At 34.3% G+C, this 19,608-nt stretch overlaps 1 protein-coding gene and 1 pseudogene across 2 annotated transcripts in view; one reads left to right on the top strand and one right to left on the bottom strand.

The window, feature by feature from the left end:
* The window catches only part of TPST1 (tyrosylprotein sulfotransferase 1), a 107,318-nt gene that overhangs the window by 13,804 nt on the left and 73,906 nt on the right, over positions 1 to 19,608 (bottom strand). The window lies entirely within an intron of this gene.
* LOC112485348 lies at positions 18,150 to 18,268 on the top strand (annotated as a pseudogene).

The following is a 19,608-nucleotide window of genomic DNA, read 5'->3' as shown; positions in this document are numbered from 1 at the left end:
ACATAGCATAGGAACCAAACTCGAGAACCTTGGACTTAAAGAGGATTTTATGAATTTGTTCTGAAAGGCAAGGAGAATAAAAGAAAAATAAATGACTGAGACTACATCAAATTAAAAAGCTTCTGCTCAGCAAAAGAAATCATCAACAAGGTAAAGAGAGAACCATTTGAATGGGAAAATATATTTGCAAGCAACATCTCTGATAAGAGCCTAATATCCAAAATATACAAAGAACTCATACGACTCAATAACAACAAAAAAAAACAAATGATCCAATCAAAAGATGAGCAGAGAACCTGAACAGACACTTCTCCCTAAAGGATATACAAATGGTCAACAAATATTTGAAAAGATGCTTTACATTGCTAGCTATTAGGGAATTGCAAGTCAAAGCCACAATGAGATACCACCTCACAGCTGTTAGAATGGCTATAATCCACAGGACAAGTAATAACCAGTGTTGGTGAGAATGTGGAGACAAAGGAACCCTCATACACTGCTGATGGGACTGCAAATTGGTGCAGCCACTATGGAAAACAGCATGGAGTTTCCTCAAAAAACTAAGAATTGATCTACCATATGATCCAGCAATCCCTCTACTGGGTATTTTGGATATTGAAAACCCATATCCAAAAGTATAAATATACACTGATGTTCAATAGCATTATTCACAGTGGCCAGGACATGGATGCAACTGAACTGTCCTACGATAGATGATTGAAAGAAGAAGCTGTCGTACATATATACAATGGAATATTTTTCAGCCATAAGAAGAGTTTCATGAAGTGCTTCCATTCGCAACAACATGGATGGACCTTGAGATAATCATGCTAAGCGAAATAAGCCAGACAGAAAAAGTTGAAAATCACATGATATCACTTATATGTGGGATATAAACCTAAAAGCAACAAATGAACAGGACAAACAAACAGACTCAAGGACATGAGCTATAGACTAGTGGTTACCAGAACGTAGGTGGTGGGGGAGGAGGGCGGAGGTAGACGGAGTAAAGGGGGTCAAATAGAGGGGGCTAGGGAAAGGAGGAAGTTGGTAAAAGGGATCAAATATATGGTAGCTGGAGGAAACTGGACTTTGGGTGGTAAACATACAATAGAATAAACAGATGTCAAATTATAATGTACACCTGAAATTATATAATTGTATTAACCAATGTTACCCCAATAAACTTAATTAAAAAAATTAAATAAAATAAAGACAAAAAATTTAAGAAATAAAAGTGAGTTACTATACTGCTGTAGACTATTGTGTTTTTTTGTAATGAACAATAAAAACAATAAATTTTAAATTAAAAAAGACATTATTATAGTTATAATTAAGCTATATTATATAGCTACATATGTAAAAAATACAGCTATAATTAAGACAGTAAGGTTCTGTCACAAGGATAGACAAATATATTAATGAAACAGAATGAAGAGTGCAGACTTTAGTATACAGATGCTTGGTTTAAGACAAAGGTGGTAATGTAGGGGAGTGCAATCAGGCTGAACAAATAAATGTGGCTTATGTATATATGATATAGTACATGGTAATAAAAAAAATTACTACTCTATCAAAAAACATAGATAAATCCCAGTACATAATCATGAGGGGGAGAAAAAGCCAGGCCCCACAAAATAATATAGTACACATATCCACTTAAAACTTTAAAGCTCATAAATAGGCAAAACAACTTTATGATGTTAGAAATCAGGTTACTGTTTACTCTGGGGAACAGAAAGATGGTAGTGATGGGGAGGGGGGATAAAGAAGATTTCCAGGGTGCTAGTAATTTACTATTTTGACATGGGTAAAGATTATGAAGGTGTGTTCATTTTGTGATCATTTATTGAGCTGTGATTTGTGTAATTTGCTGTATGTATGTTATATACTTCAATAACAAAATTGAATAAATGAATTAAGCTGGTACCTAAATGCTAAATATTTACTATGCGCGCGCACACACACACACACTTTGTATAGTACAGATGTTTGTTTCAACACCGTTTGTAACAGCAAAAATATTAGAAACTAATCATGTCAATCAAAAGCGAAGATTTCCATTAGTAAAATCTGATAACTGCTGGACTTAAGAAACTATGTAAGAAACTATGGATTTTGGGGGGGAAGAGAGTCACTTATAGGCCCTCGGAACACAAAGAAGTCTTCTAAAGGTGAGTCCTAAAGCCTACAAATCTAAAGGATTTTTACTTGGTTATAAGACAACTGATCCACTTCTAAAAGTAGCAGCATTCCCTCTGAGATTCAGAGAATGAATGCATTCTTTTCCCTTCTCTTTCTGTGCAATTTCTAAAACCTGGTCTATTCTTGGGGTCTCTGCTGCAGTCCTAAGGAAGCTTAAAGCAGAGATATCAGACTTATGGATAAGGCATTTCTTCAGAGATGCATCACACAGAAGCTGAGGTGGGTGTGTTGGCTCATGCTGTGAAATTTCCTAAAATCTCTCAAAGGTTCACAAACTCCAAACAAGCATTATCTGGCCTTGACATGCCCTTTATCTCTTGCTGAGCAGTCCCAAGCCCAGCAGTAGTGGCAGTCAGCCTCAGTTCACAGCTCAGCCTCTATCATGCACCTCCAAGCCCAGCACAAGTGGCATCCATCTGCAGATCACTTTGTAGCTCATAACAAGTTGCTCTGGGCCTTGCACAGATAGCAACTGACCTTGGCCTGCACTGAGGCACCTTCCAAGAGCCCCTAGAACCAGTACACCTGGTGGCAAGCTTCAGACCACACCAGAGCACCATCCAAGCACTTCCACAAATGACAAACCCAAAGGACAGACTCAGCAGGCACCAGAGACCTGCTAAAGAGAATCCTACTCCATTTGGTGAGCCCCTGCACAACAGCACCTCCACTGTAGTCACAGCCAATCCTCACAACCAATCAGCCTGAGGGTCAGTCTTTCCCACTGATACGCCAACAACAATAAAGGCTCAATATACAACAGGAGGGCACACACAACTCATGCAAGGGACACACTTGGACATATCCAGCTCAGGTGACCAGGAAGATTGCTCCACTGGTCCCCACAGAAATCTACTATATAAGGCTACGCTACCAAAACCAGGAGCCACAGCAGCTCTACCTAATATGTAGAAACCAACAGGGAGGCAGCCAAAATGGGGAGACAAAGAAACATGTCCCAAATGAAAGAACAGAACAAGGCTCCAGAAAAAGAATTCAATACAATAGAGACCAGCAGTCTACCAGATACAGAGTTCAAAACACTGGTTATAAGAATGCTCAATGATCTCAGTGAGAACTTCAACAAAGATATAGAAAATATAAAAATGGAGATAAAAAATATAAAAAAGACTAGTCAGACATGAAGAATACCATAACTACAATGAAGAATACATTAGAGAGAATCAACAGTAGATTAGATGAAGCAGAGAATCAAATCAGCAATTTGGAAGATTAAGGTAGCAGAAAATACCCAATCAGAACACCAACAAGAAAAAAGAATCCAAAAAAATGAGAATAGTTTAAGGGGCCTCTGAGTAAGCATCAAGTGTACAAACATTTGCATTATAAGGGAACCAGAAAAAGAAGAGAGAGAGAGCAAGGAATTGAAAACCTATTTGAAGAAATAATGATGGAAAACTTTCCCCAACCTAGAGAAGGAAATAGACATACAACTCCAGGAAGCGCAGAGAATCCCAAACAAGATGAACCCAAAGGGGCTCACACCAAGATACATCATAATTAAAATGCCAAAGGTTAAATACAAAGAGAGAATCTTAAAAGCAGCAAGAGAAAAGCAGTTAGTTATCTACAAGGGAGTTCCTATAAGACTGTCAGCTGACCTCAACAGAAACTTTGCAAGCCAGAAGGGACTGGCATGAAATATTCAAAGTGATGAAAAGCAAGGACTTACAACCAAGAATACTCTACCCAGAAAAGCAATCATTTAGAATTGAAGGCAAAAGAAAGAGCTTCCCAGACAAGAAAAAGCTAAAGAGGTTCACCATCACCAAAGCAGTATTGCAAGAAATATTAGAGGAACTTCTTTAAGGAGGAGAAGAAGAAAAAAAAGATTGAAAATATGAATAATTTACCGGCGAAAACTATATACCTATCAATAATTACTTGAAATGTAAATGAATTAAATAAAAAAACATAGGGTGGCTGAATGGATAAAAAGATAACAACCATACATATGCTACCTACAAGAGACCCATTTCAGATCAAAGACACACAGAGACTGAAAGTAAAGGGATAAAAAAAGATATTTCATGAAAATAGAAAAGCAAGGAAGCAAGCGAGTTGGGGTAGACTTTAAAATAAACACTATAATAAGAGACAAAGAAGGACTTTGTAATTCCACTTCTGAGTACTTATCTGAAGAAATCCAAAAGACTAATTCAAAACACATATGCATCCATATGTTTATTGCAGCATTATTTACAATAGCCAAGATATGGAAGCAACCTAAGTACCTATCAATAGATGAACGGATAAAGAAGTGGTACATATATAGAGCGGAATATTACTCAGCCATAAATCTTGCCATTTGTAATAACATGGATAAATCTAGAGGTTATTATGCTAAGTGAAATAAGTCAGACGAGAAAGATAAATACCATATGTTTTTACTTATATGTGGAATCTAAAAAACAAAATAAAGAAACAAACATAACAGAAACCAGCTCATAGATACAGAGATTTTGGTTGCCAGATGGGAGTGAGGCTGGGTGGAAAAGGTGAAGGGATTAAGAAGTACAAATTTGTAGTTATACAATAGTCCTGTAACATAGAGAACATAGTCAATAATATTGTAATAACTATGTATAGTGTCAGATGGGTGCTAGATCACCCATAAGTTATATAAACATCAAATCACTATGTTGTACACCTGAAACTAATATAATATTGTATGTCAACTGCAATTGAAAATTTAAAAAATTATTTTAAAAAAGGGATCACAGAGAGAAGTCAAAACAGCATAGATGATAGAGGCTTTGTTCATCTGCTCTTACAACCACATCAAAGTCATGACAGAAACACAGACCAAACAACAAGCAAAGTTGCCTGGGGTCTAGATGAACAATCTCGAAAACTAGAGAGAGAAATAAGAAATCAACCTGCAATGGAAAGAGGTAGGATGGGGTGAGAGAACAGAACAGAGATCCAGAAATAATGGAGTCAAGCAATCTAACAGATGCAGAGTTCAAAACACTGGTTATAAATATGCTTAATGAACTTAGGGGAAATGTAGATGAACTCAGTGAGAACAAAGAGATAAAAAACATAAAAATGGAAATGGAAATTATAAAAGGGAACCAGTCAGAAATGAAGAACACATTATCTGAGATAAAGAGTATATTAGAGAAAATCAATAGAGTGGTTAAAAAAGAGGATCGAACCACTGATAAAGAGGATAAGGAAGCCAAGGACACTTAATCAGAACAGCAAGGAAAAAGAAGCAAAGACTCTAATAGTAATTTAAGGAGTTTTGGGACAAAATTAAGTGTAAAAACATCTGTGATATAGGGGTACTGGGAGGAAGAGAGGGAGAACAAGAAGTTGAAGAGCTATTTGAAGAAATAATGATGGAAAACTTCCTTACCCTTGTGAAGGAAATAGACATACAACTCCAGGAAGCTCAGAGAGTCCCAAGAAAGAGGAACCCAAAGAGGTCCACACCAAGACACATCATAATTAAAATGCCAAAGGTTAAATACAAAGAAAGAATCTTAAAAGCAGCAAGAGAAAGCAGTTAGTTACCTACAAGGGAGCACCCATAAGACTGGCAGCTGATTTCTCAAAAGAAACTTTGCAGGACAGAGGGCTTGGCACAAAATATTCAATGTGATGAAATCTGACGATCTACAGCCATGAATACTTTACCCAGCAAAACTATCATCTAGAGTTGAAGGACAGATAAAGAGCTTCCCAGACAAAAATAAAATAAGCTAAAGGAGTTCATCAACACCAAGCCATTATTACAGAAAATGTTGGAGGGACTTCTTTAAAAAGAAAAACACATGTATCAAAATCATGAATAAAAATGGTAATAACTACATATCTATCAACAAGTACCTCAAATGGAAAAGAATTAAGTGCTCCAACCAAAGGATAGAGTAGCAGAATGGCTAAGAAAACAAGACCCCTATATATGCTGCCTATGAGAAACTCACTTCAGATTAAAGACACACACAGACTGAAAGGAAAAGGATGGTAAAAGATATTGCCTTGATAGACCTAGAGGGTATTGTGCTAAATGAAGTAAGTCAGACAGAGAAAGAAATACCACATGATTTCACGTACATGCGGATTCTAAAGAACAAAATAAATAACAATAACAACAAAAATGGAAACAAACTTATAGATAGAGAATATTTTGAGGACTACTAGTCAGGAGGAGGGTTGAGAGGATGGTGAAATCAGGCAAAGGGATTAAGAAATACAAATAGATAGTTACAAAATAGTCATGGAGATATAAATTATAGCATAAGGAAAATAGTCAACAATGTTGTAATAAATATATAAGGGGGAAGAGGGGTACTAGATTTAGTGGGGTGACCACTCAAGCTCTAATCACTATGCTGTTCAACTGAAACTAATATATTATTGTATACCAACCATAATTGAAAAAATACTCATTCACTTGTAGAATGTAAATATGAGCAACTAATTGTCTATTATAGTTCAATAAAGCTAGGGGGAGGGGAAAGGATTACAAAGAAAAAGAAAAAAAGAAAACAAAAACCAAAAAAAAATTTAAAAAGAAAAAAAGGAATCATGTATAAAATAGAACCAATTAATTAGAAACTGACCCACTAAGCCCAATATCACTTCGCCTCTTACTACAGCCTCACCTATGGTCCTACAGTAACAATTTTACAATCAAGATGTAAACAAAAGTCTTGAAGTAGCTAAAATGGATGTCATTAACATGACTTGCAGACTCTATAGGTCCTCCATAGAGTCTCTGTAGGTTCCTCCATAGTCCCTTTTCCTTTACACAACATTTTAATCAACATCAACCTATAGCAATTAGATATATCACACAGGAAGACAAAGGGCAAGTACTAATAACTGAGAAGTGATAAATGAAACAATGGAAGACCTAGAAAATATAAAAGGCGGACAGGAAGACGAGTTTTTTAAGAAAGGAATCAACAGTTTTATATCCTGTATAAAGAAAGAAACAAGTATTTTCTCTTTATAACACATATAATAGTTAATTTTCTTCTCATGAAATAAAATTATAAATTATGATCAGTAATTTATTTAAGAAGGTATGGAAGTATGTGATCAAATGCAGAAGGAATTCTACACTAAATTAAGATTTGTTCCTTACTGGGACAAATCCATCCAGAAACTTGACTCTAGGATGACTGCTTTCCCAAGGGTTTCAGATAGTCAAGCTTTTGTAAGTTATAAAAGAAATTGTCAGAAATGTTATGAGGCCAAAATCTGAACTTAGCTTGATCTTATGGAGAATACTAAACTTTTTCCAAATGGTTTTCATGTTAAAAATGTTTTTGGTCACTTTCTGAGACACATGTGCCTTTCTATTTGTGGTAGGCAGCTTCTGAGATTGGGCCCTCATGATCCCTGCCTCTGGTATTCATAACCTTGTGTAATCCCCTTCCTTTAACTGTGAGCTGGATCTAGTGACTCGCTTCTAACAACAAGAATGTGGCAAAAATGACAGGGTATTACTTCTGAGATTAGGTCTCAAAAAGTCTGTATATTCTGTCTTAGAGACTCTCTCTTTGCTTAGTCACTCTGAGGGAAGCTAGCTGCATATTGTGAACTACCTTGTAGAAAGGCCCACACGGCAAAGAATTATCTCCAGCCAATGGCCAGCAAGGACCTGAGGCCTGCCAACAGTCAGAAGAGTGAATTTGGAAAGGGATTCTCTCCCAATTGAGCCTTCAGATAACTGCAGCCCTGGCTGACAGTTTGACTGTAACCTCATGAAAGACCTTGACCAGAGATTTCTAGGTAAACTGCTCTTGGATTCCTATCCACAGAAACTGTGAGATAATATATTTGTTGTTTTAACCTGCCAACTACCCTAAATTTTAGGGTAATTTGTTATGGCTCAGTAGATAATACAGATTTTGGTGTCATAAGTGGAGCTCTATTGTAACAAATACTTACAACGTGGTGGATGTTTTGGAACCAGGCAGTAGAAAGTAGCTGGAAAGAATTTAAGGAGAGCACTGGTAATGCCTAAATTGCCATGAATTAACAGTTAGTAGATTCTAGACTTTAAGAAGGCTGCCTGTGGGAGTTTCAAGGAACCTTGAAACATCTAATTAAAAATGAGTCAGAAAATTTAGCAACCCTGTTACTTGCAGTTATATATAGAGAGTAGAAAATGAACTAGATGGTCCAACTAAGGAGATTTCCAAGCAAAGTGTTGAAAGTGTCACTTGGTTTCTTCTTGATGATTATACTGAAATGTAAAAGAAGAGAGAAATTGAGGAAAGGACTGTTATTTTTTTTAAAAAGGAATAAACAAAATAGAGTCTAGAAAAGCAACACAAAAGATTAACGAAACCAAGAGCTGTTTTTTTGAAAGAATAAACAAAACTGCTAAACCCTTAACCAGACTCATCAAGAAAAAAGAGAGGACCCAAATAAATGAAATCAGAAATGAAAGAGGAGAAGTAACAACGGACTCCACAGAAATACAAAAGATCATAAGAAAATACTATGAGTAATTATATGCCAACAAATTGGACAATCTGGAAGAAATGGATACATTCCGAGAAACATATAATCTCCCAAGACAGAGAGACTGAAGAAACAGAAAATCTGAACTGTCTGATTACTACTAACAAAACTGAATCAGTAATCAAAACACTCTCAACAAACAAAAGTCCTGGACCAGATGGCTTCACAGGTGAATTTTACCAAATATTCAAAAAAGAACTAACACCAATCCTCAAACTACTCCAAAAAATTCAAGAAGAAGGAAGGCTCCCTAAGACAAAGACATTACAAAAATAAAAACTATAAGCCGATATCCCTTATGAACATTGATGTGAAAATCCTCAATAAAATATTAGCAAACCAAATTCAGCAATACACCATGATCAAGTTAGATTTATACCTGGGATGCAAGATTGGTACAATAGCTGTAAATCAACTAATGTGATACACCACATTAACAAATTGAAAGATAAAAATCATAGATCATATCAGATGCAAAAACAGTGTTTGACAAAATCTAGCATCCATTTATGATAAAAAAATCTCAGCAAAGTGGGAATAGAGAGAACATACCTCGACATAATAAAGGCCATACATGACAAACCTACAGCTAGCATAATACTCAACGGGGAAGGCTAAAAGCGTTTTCCTTAAGATCAGGCAAAAGACAAGAATGTCTACTTTCACCACTTCTGTTCAACACTGTATTGGAAGTCCCAGCTATAGCAATCAGACAAGAAAGAAATAAAAGGTATCCAAATTGGAAAGGAGAAGTAAAACTGTCACTATTTGCATATGAAATGATATTATATATAGAGAACCCTAAAGATTCCACCAAAGAACTATTAGAACAGATCAATGAATTCAATCAAGTAAAAGGATACAGATACTTGACTGAAGTCAGCTGCATTTTTATACACCAGTGATGAACTTTCAGAAAGAGAAATTAAGAAAACAATCCCTCTTACAACTGCATCAAAAACAATAAAATACTTAGGAATCAAATTAACCAAGGAGGTAAAAGACCTGTTCTCAGAAAATTATAAGTTATTGAAAAAAGAAATTGAAGAAGATACAAATAAATGGAAGCATATACTGTGCTCATGGGTAGGAAGACTTGACGTCATTAAAATGGCCATACTACCCAAAGTAATCTATAGATTCAATACAATCCCTATCAAAATACCAATAGCATTTTTTAGAGAACTAAAAGAAATAATCCTAAAATTTATATGGAAACATAAAAGAAAAGGCTACAGCAATCAAAACAGCAAGGTACTGGCATAAAAACAGATATATTGATCAATGGAACAGAATAGAGAGCCCAGAAATAAATCCATGTCTATACACTCATTTACTATATAACAAAGGAGGCAAGAATATACAATAGGGTAAAGACAGTCTCTTCAATAAATGGTGCTGGGAAAATTGGACAGATACATTAAAAAAAAATGAACTGAACAATCTTCTTACAACATATACAGGAATAGACTCAAAATGGATTAAAGACTTAAATGTAAGACCTGAAACCATAAAACTTCTAGAAGAAAAAATAGGCAGTAAATTCTCTGATATCACCACTAGTAATTTCTTTTTGGATGTATCTCTTCAGGCAAGAGAAATAAAAGAAAAAATAGGCAAAAAGGGACTACATCAAACTAAAAAGTTTTTGTACAGCAAAGGAAACCACCAAAAAAAAAAAAAAAAAGAAAAGATAACCTACTGAATGGGAGAAGATATTCACTTATGATACATCTGATAATGAGTTAATATCCAAAAATATATAAAGAACTCATACAACTCAACAACAAAAACAAACAATCCCATTAAAAAATGGGTAGAAGACCTGAACAGATATTTCTCCAAAGAGGAAATACAGATGGCCAAAAGACATATGAAAAGATGCTCAAGGTCACTAATCTACAGAGAAATGCAAATTAAAACAATAATGAGATATCACCTCACACCTGTCAGAAGGGCTATCATCAATAAATCAACAAACACTGGCATGGATCGAGAGAAAAGGGAACCCTCGTGCACTGTTGGTGGGATTGCAAACTGGTACGGCCACTATGGAAAACAGTCTGGAGGTTCCTCAAAAAATTTAAAATGAATCTACTTTTTGATCCAGCAATTGTATTTCTGGGTATTTATCCAAAGAAAACCAAAACAATAATTTGTAAAGATCTATGTATCCCTATGTTCATGGCAGTGCTATTCACAAAATCCAAGATATGGAAGCAACCTAAACATCCATCAACAGATCATTGGATGAAGAAGTTATGGTTCATATGTACAAAGGAATATTACTCAGCCAGAAAAAAATGAAATCCTACCATTTGCAATGACACAGATGGAACTTAGATGTTATTATGCTGAGTGAAATAAGTTAGAAAAAGATAAATACCATATGATTTCATTTATATGTGGAATCTAAGGAACAAAGAGAACAAACTAATAAAAAGTAGACTCACAAATATAGAGGACAATCTGGTGATAGCCAGAGAGGAGGGGAGTTGGGGGCTGGGAGAAAGGGATAAAGGGTTAAAAAAGTACAAATTAGTAGTTGATAGACTATCATGGGAATGTAGTTAGCAGTAATGTAATGGCTCTGTGTAGAGCCAGAGAGGCGATAGAGTAATCGGGGGGATTGTTTCATAAACTATACAAATGTCTAACCAAGGTACTATATACTTGAAACTCATAATAAAATAGAAGGCTAAAAAAAAAAAAAAAAAAAAGAGCCAGGAGTTGATGGTTTTCAAATTGAATCTAAAGATAGCCTTGCCATCTTCAATGCTGGCCGTGTAGCAATGTCCCATTTCTTTTGCTATATTTGGCCTGCACACTGTGGCAATCTTTGCTTTAACTCAAAACATTCTTTCAAAATAAGAGAATCTTAATCTCCAGAAACATGTACTGATGATCATACCACGTGTTATACATTGTATTAGGAAAACGCACACACACACACAACACACATATTCCAAAAGTTAAAAGATTAGCCTCACAAGCCTTGGTTGTGAATTCAAATTTCACTATAAACTCAAGTCGAACTTATTCCTCCTCCTTTTTTCTGTAAATTGACTGTAAACTCTATGGCATAACCCGTCCCTTCTCCCATCTTCCCTTCCCCCTCCCCTCCCCTCCCCCTTCTATCTCCCTTTCCTTTCCTCCCTTCTGTCTTCTTTCTAATTGTACTCAAGTGTACAGAAATAGATTAATCATAATCCTTGGTTCATGACAAACTTTCATCATTGGATGAAGATCACTGGATGAAGATCATTGGATGCTTGGCTTGCTGTTATTTATTTTGTAATGTAATTCATTATTTTTAACAACGTATTAATCATTGATAGTTTCACATGTAGAGAAAACACAACTCCACCCAGATGTGATAATACAAGAAAAAATCTAAATTTTAAAATTTATATCTTTAATCTCATTGGGCTCTTGTGGCTCACTAGAGACTCATTATCTCTAAAGCACAAATATGAAACAGCTGATAACATGTATGGTTACATATTCTCATTTGTCTTAAAATATTTTGGAAGCTTTACAAATCTCAGACTGGGTTCCTGGAGAGTTCAATAGTCTTGTGCTGCCTAGAAAAAACTGGATAAACATTTTATTTCCCATGTTAAGAAGAAAAATATATTAATCATGATATTCTACTCCAACAATGTTTAAGAAAAATGTTTTAGTGTGTTAATTTTAACAGTAAGGCATATATATATGAACAAGGTGGATAGGAAAGTTCCTTAACATAATAAAGGCCATATATGACAAACCATCAGCCAACATTATACCTAATGGTGAAAAACTAAAAACCTCTCTAAGATCTGGAACAAGGCAAGGCTGTCCACTGTCGCCACTGTTATTCAATATAAATTGGAGGTCTTAGCAAGTGCAATCAGACAAGAGAAACGTATAAAAGGCATCCAAACAGTAAACAAAGAAGTCAAACTGTCACAATTTGCGGATGACATGATTCTCTATAGAGAAAATCCTAAAGACTTCACAAGAACACTATTGGAAACAATAAGCAAATACAATAAAGTTTCTGGATACAAAATCAACCTTCAAAAATCCATAGTGTTCCTACACTCTAACAATGAAGTGTCAGAAAAAGAAGTGGAAAAAGGAATTCCTTTTGCAACTACAACAAAAGAATAAAACACCTAGGAATAAATCTAATGAAACATGTGAAGGACCTATATAATAAAAACTACAAGACTCTATTAAAAGAAATCAAAGAAGATACAAAGAAATGGAAAGATATTCCATGTTAATGGAAGAGTCAACATAGTTAAAATGACCTTATTACCTAAAGCATTATACAGATTTAATGCAATCCTCATCGAAATCCCATTGGCACGTTTTAAAGAAATAGAACAAAAAATCATCAGATTTGTATGGAAGCACAAAAGATCCTGAATTGCCAAAGTCATCCTGAGAAAAAAGAATGAGGCTGGAAGCATCACTCTGCCCAACTTCAAATTATACTACAAAGCAACAGTAATTAAACAGCATGGTATTGGCAGAAAAGCAGACACATGGACCAATAGACAGAATCAAGAGTCAAGAAGTAAACTTATATTTATATGGGCAAATAATTTTTGACAAAAAAGTCAAAAACATACAGTGGAGAAAGGAAAGCCTTTTAAATAAATGGTGCTGGAAAAACTGGAAAGTCACCCGCAAAAGAATGAAACTAGACTGTTGTCTATCGCCACACACCAAAATTAATTCAAAATGGATGAAGGACCTGAATATAAGACCTGAAACAATAAAATGCATAAAAGAAAACATAGAAACTAAACTCAAGAACCTTGGACTTAAAGAGGTTTTATGAATTTGACTTCTAAGACAAGGGAATTAAAAGCAAAAATATATAAATGGGACTACATCAAACTAAAAGGCTTCTGCTCAGCAAAAGAAACCGTCAACAAGGTAAAAAGACAATCATCTGAATAGGAAAATATATTTGCAAGCAGCACCTCCGATGAGGGCCTAATATCCAAAATATACAAAGAACTCATACGACTCAATAACAACAAAAAAAAACAAATGACCCAATCAAAAAATGGGCAGGGGACCCGAACAGACACTTCTCCTTGAAGACATACAAATGGCCGACAAACATTTGAAAAGATGCTTTACATTGCTAGCTATTAGGGAAATGCAGATCAAAACCACAATGCGATACCATCTCACACCTGTTAGAATAGCTGTTATGAACAGGACAAGTAATAACAAATGTTGGAGAGGATGCGAAGAAAAAGGAACCCTCATACACTGCTGGTGGGACTGCAAATTGGTACAACCACTATGAAAAACAGTATGGAGGTTTCTCAAAAAACTAAAAATTGATCTACCCATACAATCCACAATCTCTCTATTGGGTATAAACCCCAAAGACTTGAAAACTCATATCCGTAAAGATATTTGCAAACCGATGTTCATAACAGAATTATTCACGGTGGCCAGGACATGGAAGCAACCGAAGTGTCCTACGATAGATGATTGGATAAAGAAGCTGTGCTATATATAATCAATGGAATATTACTCAGCTATAAGAAGAGATGAAATACTGCCATTTGCGACAGCTTGAGTGGACCTCGAGATAATCATGCTAAGTGAAACAAGCCAGACAGAAAAAGTTGAAAACCACATGATATCACTTATATGTGAGATATAAACCTAAAAGCAACAAATGAACAGGACAAACAAACATAGATTCATAGATATGGACAATAGACTAGTGGTTACCTGAGGATAGGGGATTGAGGAAGGAGGGGGTGGTAGACAGACTAAAGGGGGTCAAATATGTGGTGACAGAAAGAAATCTAACTATGGGAGGTGAACACACAATGCAATATATATATGCTTTACGTTTAATTGTACACCTGAAACTTACTGGATTTTGTTAACCAATGTCACCATAAAAATAAAAACTAAAAAGAATCAAGCATGATATAGCATAAAAAACAATGCTCATGTATCTTTGTTTATATCACAGAGTAGACATTAAGGTAACAAGAGTATTTACAAATAAAGAGAGACATTGAAAATAGTAATGTGTTAAGTTCACTAGAAAGACATAACTCTAAATCTGAATATTTTTTAATATCCTAGCTTCTAAATAGCTAACGCAAAACTTGAGAGATCTAAAAAAGAAATAAACAACACTGCAGTGAGAGATTTAACACACTTGTTTAGGTGATAGAACAAATTGACAACATTGATAAGGTTACAGAAGATTTTATAACACAGTTAACCACCTTGACAATGTTATTATATGGCAATTGTAAGCAAAAACTGCAGAATAAATATTCCTTTCAAGGAGATGAAAAAGATTTGCTGAAATTAAAAATTTGCTTGGCTAAAAGCAAGTGTTAAGAAGTTTCAAAAATGTGAAAAATGTAACAATAGATTATCTTGTTATTATGGTGTTAAGGTAGAAATTAATTGTAGGAAGATAACTATAAAATCTCTAAATGCTTGTAAATTAAGGAGTAAACTTCTAAAAAGCCCATGGAACAACAACAACAAAAAGAAATCAAAATGAAAATTATCCAACATGTTGAAATAAATGACAATAAAATACTACATATAAAAACATCTAGGATGCTTTGCTGAAAATGAAGTTTATACCCTTAAATGAATATTTAAGAACAGAATAAAGGTTGAAACCAATGATCTAAGCATCCATCTTTGGAAGTTAGATTAAGAATAGCATATTAAATCCAAAAACAAAAAAGGAGAAATAACAAAGATCAAGCAGAAATTGATAAAACAGATAATAGATACAAGCCAAAAGATGATTTTACAAACCTCAGGCAAAACTAGTTTAAAAAAAAACCCATAAAGATAACCAATAATATAAATGAAACAGAAATCATCATCCCAGACATTTAAAAGATAATCTAGCAGATGGTTTGCCAATTTTGTTCATCTTAAATAACCAACTCCTAGTTTTGCTGATTCTCTATTTTTATCTATTCTCTATTTCATTAATTTCCGCTCTAATATTTATTATTTTCTTCCATCTTTGTATAGTTTTCTGTTCTTTTTCCAGTTCTTCAAGGCATAAATTTAGGCTGTTGGTTTGAGATCTTCCTTCATCTTTAATATAGGAATATACAGATAAATTTCCCTTAGTAATGCTTTCACAGAATTTTGTAAGTTTTGGTCTGTTGTATTCTTGTTTTCATTCATCTCCAAGTATTTTCAAATTTCCCTAGTGATTTCTTCTTTGGTTGAGTATGTTTAATTTTCACATATTTGAAAATTATTCAGTTTTTTTTGTTATTAATTTTTAGTCTCATCCTATTGTGGTTGGAGAAGATACTTTTATATGATTTAAATCATTTAAAATGCACTGAAAGTTATTTAATGGCATAACATATGGTCTACGCTAAAAACTGTTCCATGTGCAACTGAGAAGAATATGCTGTTATTGGGTGGACTGTTCTGTTGGGTCTAGGTGGTTTATAGTGTTATCCAAGTCCTCTATTTCCTTATTGATCTGTCTACATGTTCTATCTGAAATTGAAATTCTGTCAATGATTGTTCCATGTATTTTGGGGATCTGTTGTTTGGTGTACAAATGATTATAACTGTTACATCTTTTGATGAACTGACCATTTAATCAATATATAATGTTCTCCTTTGTCACTCATGACAATTTTTTACTTAAAATCTATATTGTCTGATATTAGTGCCACTTCACCTCTTTTTTTTGGTTATTATTTGCATAAAACATATTTTCCTTCTTTTCACTCACAATCTATTTTGTCTTTGGATCTAAAGTGAGTCTCTTATAAGCAGTAAATAATTGAATTATGTTTTTCAATCCACTGTCACACTGTCTTTTAATTTATGAGTTTAACCCATTTATGTTTAAAGTTACTATTGACAATACAGGACTTCTGCCATTTTGCTATTTGTTTTCTATGTGTTCTATTTTTTTCATTCTTCAAATCTTCTAATACTGCCTTTCTTTTGTTTTTGATTTATTTTTCACGTGCACCATTGTGATTCTCTTCATTTCCTTCCCTCTATGTCTTTTACTTATTTTCTTAGTGGTTATAATAGGGATTACAGTTTTTGTAAATTTATACCAATCTGAGGGTGGGGAGGAGGAGGAGGGGAAGCAGGGAGAAGGAGGAGGAAGAGGGGAGAGGGAGAGGGCAGAGGAGAAGACACAAATAACTAAAACCAGAAATGAAAGTGGAAACATTACTATTGAATTTATAGAAATCAGAAAGATTATAAAAAGTATCAATAACTGACTGTCCCAAAATAATCTAGATGAAATGAAAAAATTCCTAGGAAAAACATAAATTACCAAATCTGACTCATAAAGAAACAGAAAATTTCAACAGACTTGTAACAAGTAAAGAGATTGAGTCAGTAATAAAAATATTCCAACAACAACAACAACAAAAGCCTAGGGCCAGATGGCTTCACTGGTGAAATCTATAAAACATTTAGAGAAAAACTAACATCAATCCTACTCCAATTATTCTAAAAAATAGAAGAGAAAGAAGTATTTCCTAATACATTTTATGAAGCCAGTATCACTTGATACCAGAGCCGGACAAAAGTACCAGAAGTAAAATTAAAGACCAATATCACTTATGAATACAGATGCAAAAATCCTCAATAATATACTAGTGAATCGAATCCAATAGCACATTAAAAGATTATACACTATGACTAAAATGAATATATCCCAGGAATGCTAGGGTGGTCCAACAAAAGAAAATTAATGTAATGTAATATATAATAATGAAATATTGCAGAAAAGCCACATAATCAATCATCTCAAAAGACTTAGAAAAAGCATCTGACAAAATTTAACAGCTTTCATAACAAAAACATTCAGAAAACTAGAAGTACACAGTAACTCCATTAACTTAATAGAGGGCATTCATGAAGAATCAACATCTAACATCACACCTAATGGTGAAAAACTAAAAACTTCCCACTAAAATCAGTAATAAGACAAGGAAGCCTACTTTTGCACTGCTTTTCCATCATGTACTGGAAGCTTAATGAGAACAGCTTTGCAAGAAAAAAAAAAGCATCCAATTTAAAAAGGAAGAAATAAAACTATCTCTATTTGTAGATGACATGATTCTATATGTAGAAAATCCCAACAAATCTAATACACATACATAAAAGAACTAGATAAGTCAGAGAAAGATAAATATCATATTATTTCACTTATCTGTGGAATCTAAAGAACAGATTAAACAAACAAAGCAGAAATAGACTCATAGATACAAAGAACAAATTTATGGTTGCCAGATGGGGAGAGGGGACTGGGAGGCTGGATGAAAAAAGGTGAAAGGATTAAGAAGTACAAATTGATAGTTACAAAACAGTCATGGGGATATAAGTACAGTGTAGGGAATATAGTCACTAATATTGAAATAACTATTTACGTGTATGGCCATGCTACTCTGAACAAGCCCAATCCCGTCTGATCTTGGAAGCTAAGTAGGATTGGGCCTGGTTTGTACTTGGATGGGAAACCACCTAGGAAGACCAGGTGCTATAGGTGTAAAAAAAAAAAAAAAGGAAAGAAAAAGAAAACAATAAAGAAAGAAATAACTATTTATGTTGCCAAGTGGCTACTAGACTTATTGAGGGGATCACTTTGTAAATTATATAAACTTCTAACCACTATGCTGTACACTTGGAACTAATATCAAATAATATTGAATGTTAACTGTAATTGAAAAATAAGAAAAATTTTAAAAGAGCAACAAGAATTAAAAAATGAATTCAGCAGAGACGCAAGATAAAAGAGCAACATACAAAATGACTTGTGCTTATATGCACCAGCAAAAAAATAATAAAAAAGGAAATTAAGAAACCAATTCCATTTATAACAACATCTAAAAGAATAAAATACCTAGGAATAAATTTAAAGAGAGTAAAAGACTTATACAGTAAAAGCAACTCGACACTGATGGAAAAAATTAAGGAAGACATAATTATATGAGAAAACATTCCATGTTCTCAGATTACAACATTTTAACATTGTTAAGATGGTAATACTCTCAAAAGTGATCTATAGATTTAATACAATCACTATCAAAATTCCATTGGCTTTTCTTTTTAAAGAAATTAGAAAGCTAATCATCAAATTCACATGGAACTGCAAGAGGCCCTGAATAGCCAAAGTTCAAGAGATCGTGTTGATTTCGAAATTCACTCTAAAGCCACAATAATCAAAACACTGGTACTAGCATAAGTATGATCTATACTGACATATAGACCACTGGAATGGAATTGTGGTCACAAAAGTTAACCCAAACATCTACGGCCAATTGATTTTACACAAGGATGTCAAAACCATTCAATAATGTAAAGAATAATCTCTTCAACAAATGAAACTGGGCCAACTGGATATGCAAAAAATAAAGTTGTAACCTTCCTTCATTCCACATACAAAAATTAGCTCAAAATGGAACAAAGACCTAAATATAAGAACAAAAAGTATTAAAAGAAAACATGGATAAATCTTCCTAATTTTGGATGTAACAAAAACACAAACAACAAAAGGGGGAGCAAAGATAAATTGGTCTGCATAAAAATTGTCCATCAAGGTTTTGGAGAAACAGGGCAGAGTGAGAAACTCTCCCCTTGAAACAACAATAAGCTGAACACCTAAAACTCAACAAAAACACCCAAACTGCACACTAGCACGTCTGAGCATGGGATCTGCACATAAGAGCTACTACAGGTCAGAACCCTAGGTGTCGGGTGGTGGACTGGGAGAAATAAAGAAGCTGCCTCTCACAGCCGTCACAATTCACTACAAAAACAATCAGAAAACAATTTATAAAATGGTAATAACTACATACTTATCAATAATTACTTTAAAAGTAAGTAGAC

Source organism: Pteropus alecto, unplaced genomic scaffold (assembly GCF_000325575.1).
Source record: "Pteropus alecto unplaced genomic scaffold, ASM32557v1 scaffold68, whole genome shotgun sequence".
In the NCBI taxonomy this organism is placed as follows: domain Eukaryota; kingdom Metazoa; phylum Chordata; class Mammalia; order Chiroptera; family Pteropodidae; genus Pteropus; species Pteropus alecto.
This window is presented reverse-complemented; position numbering and strand designations above follow the sequence as displayed.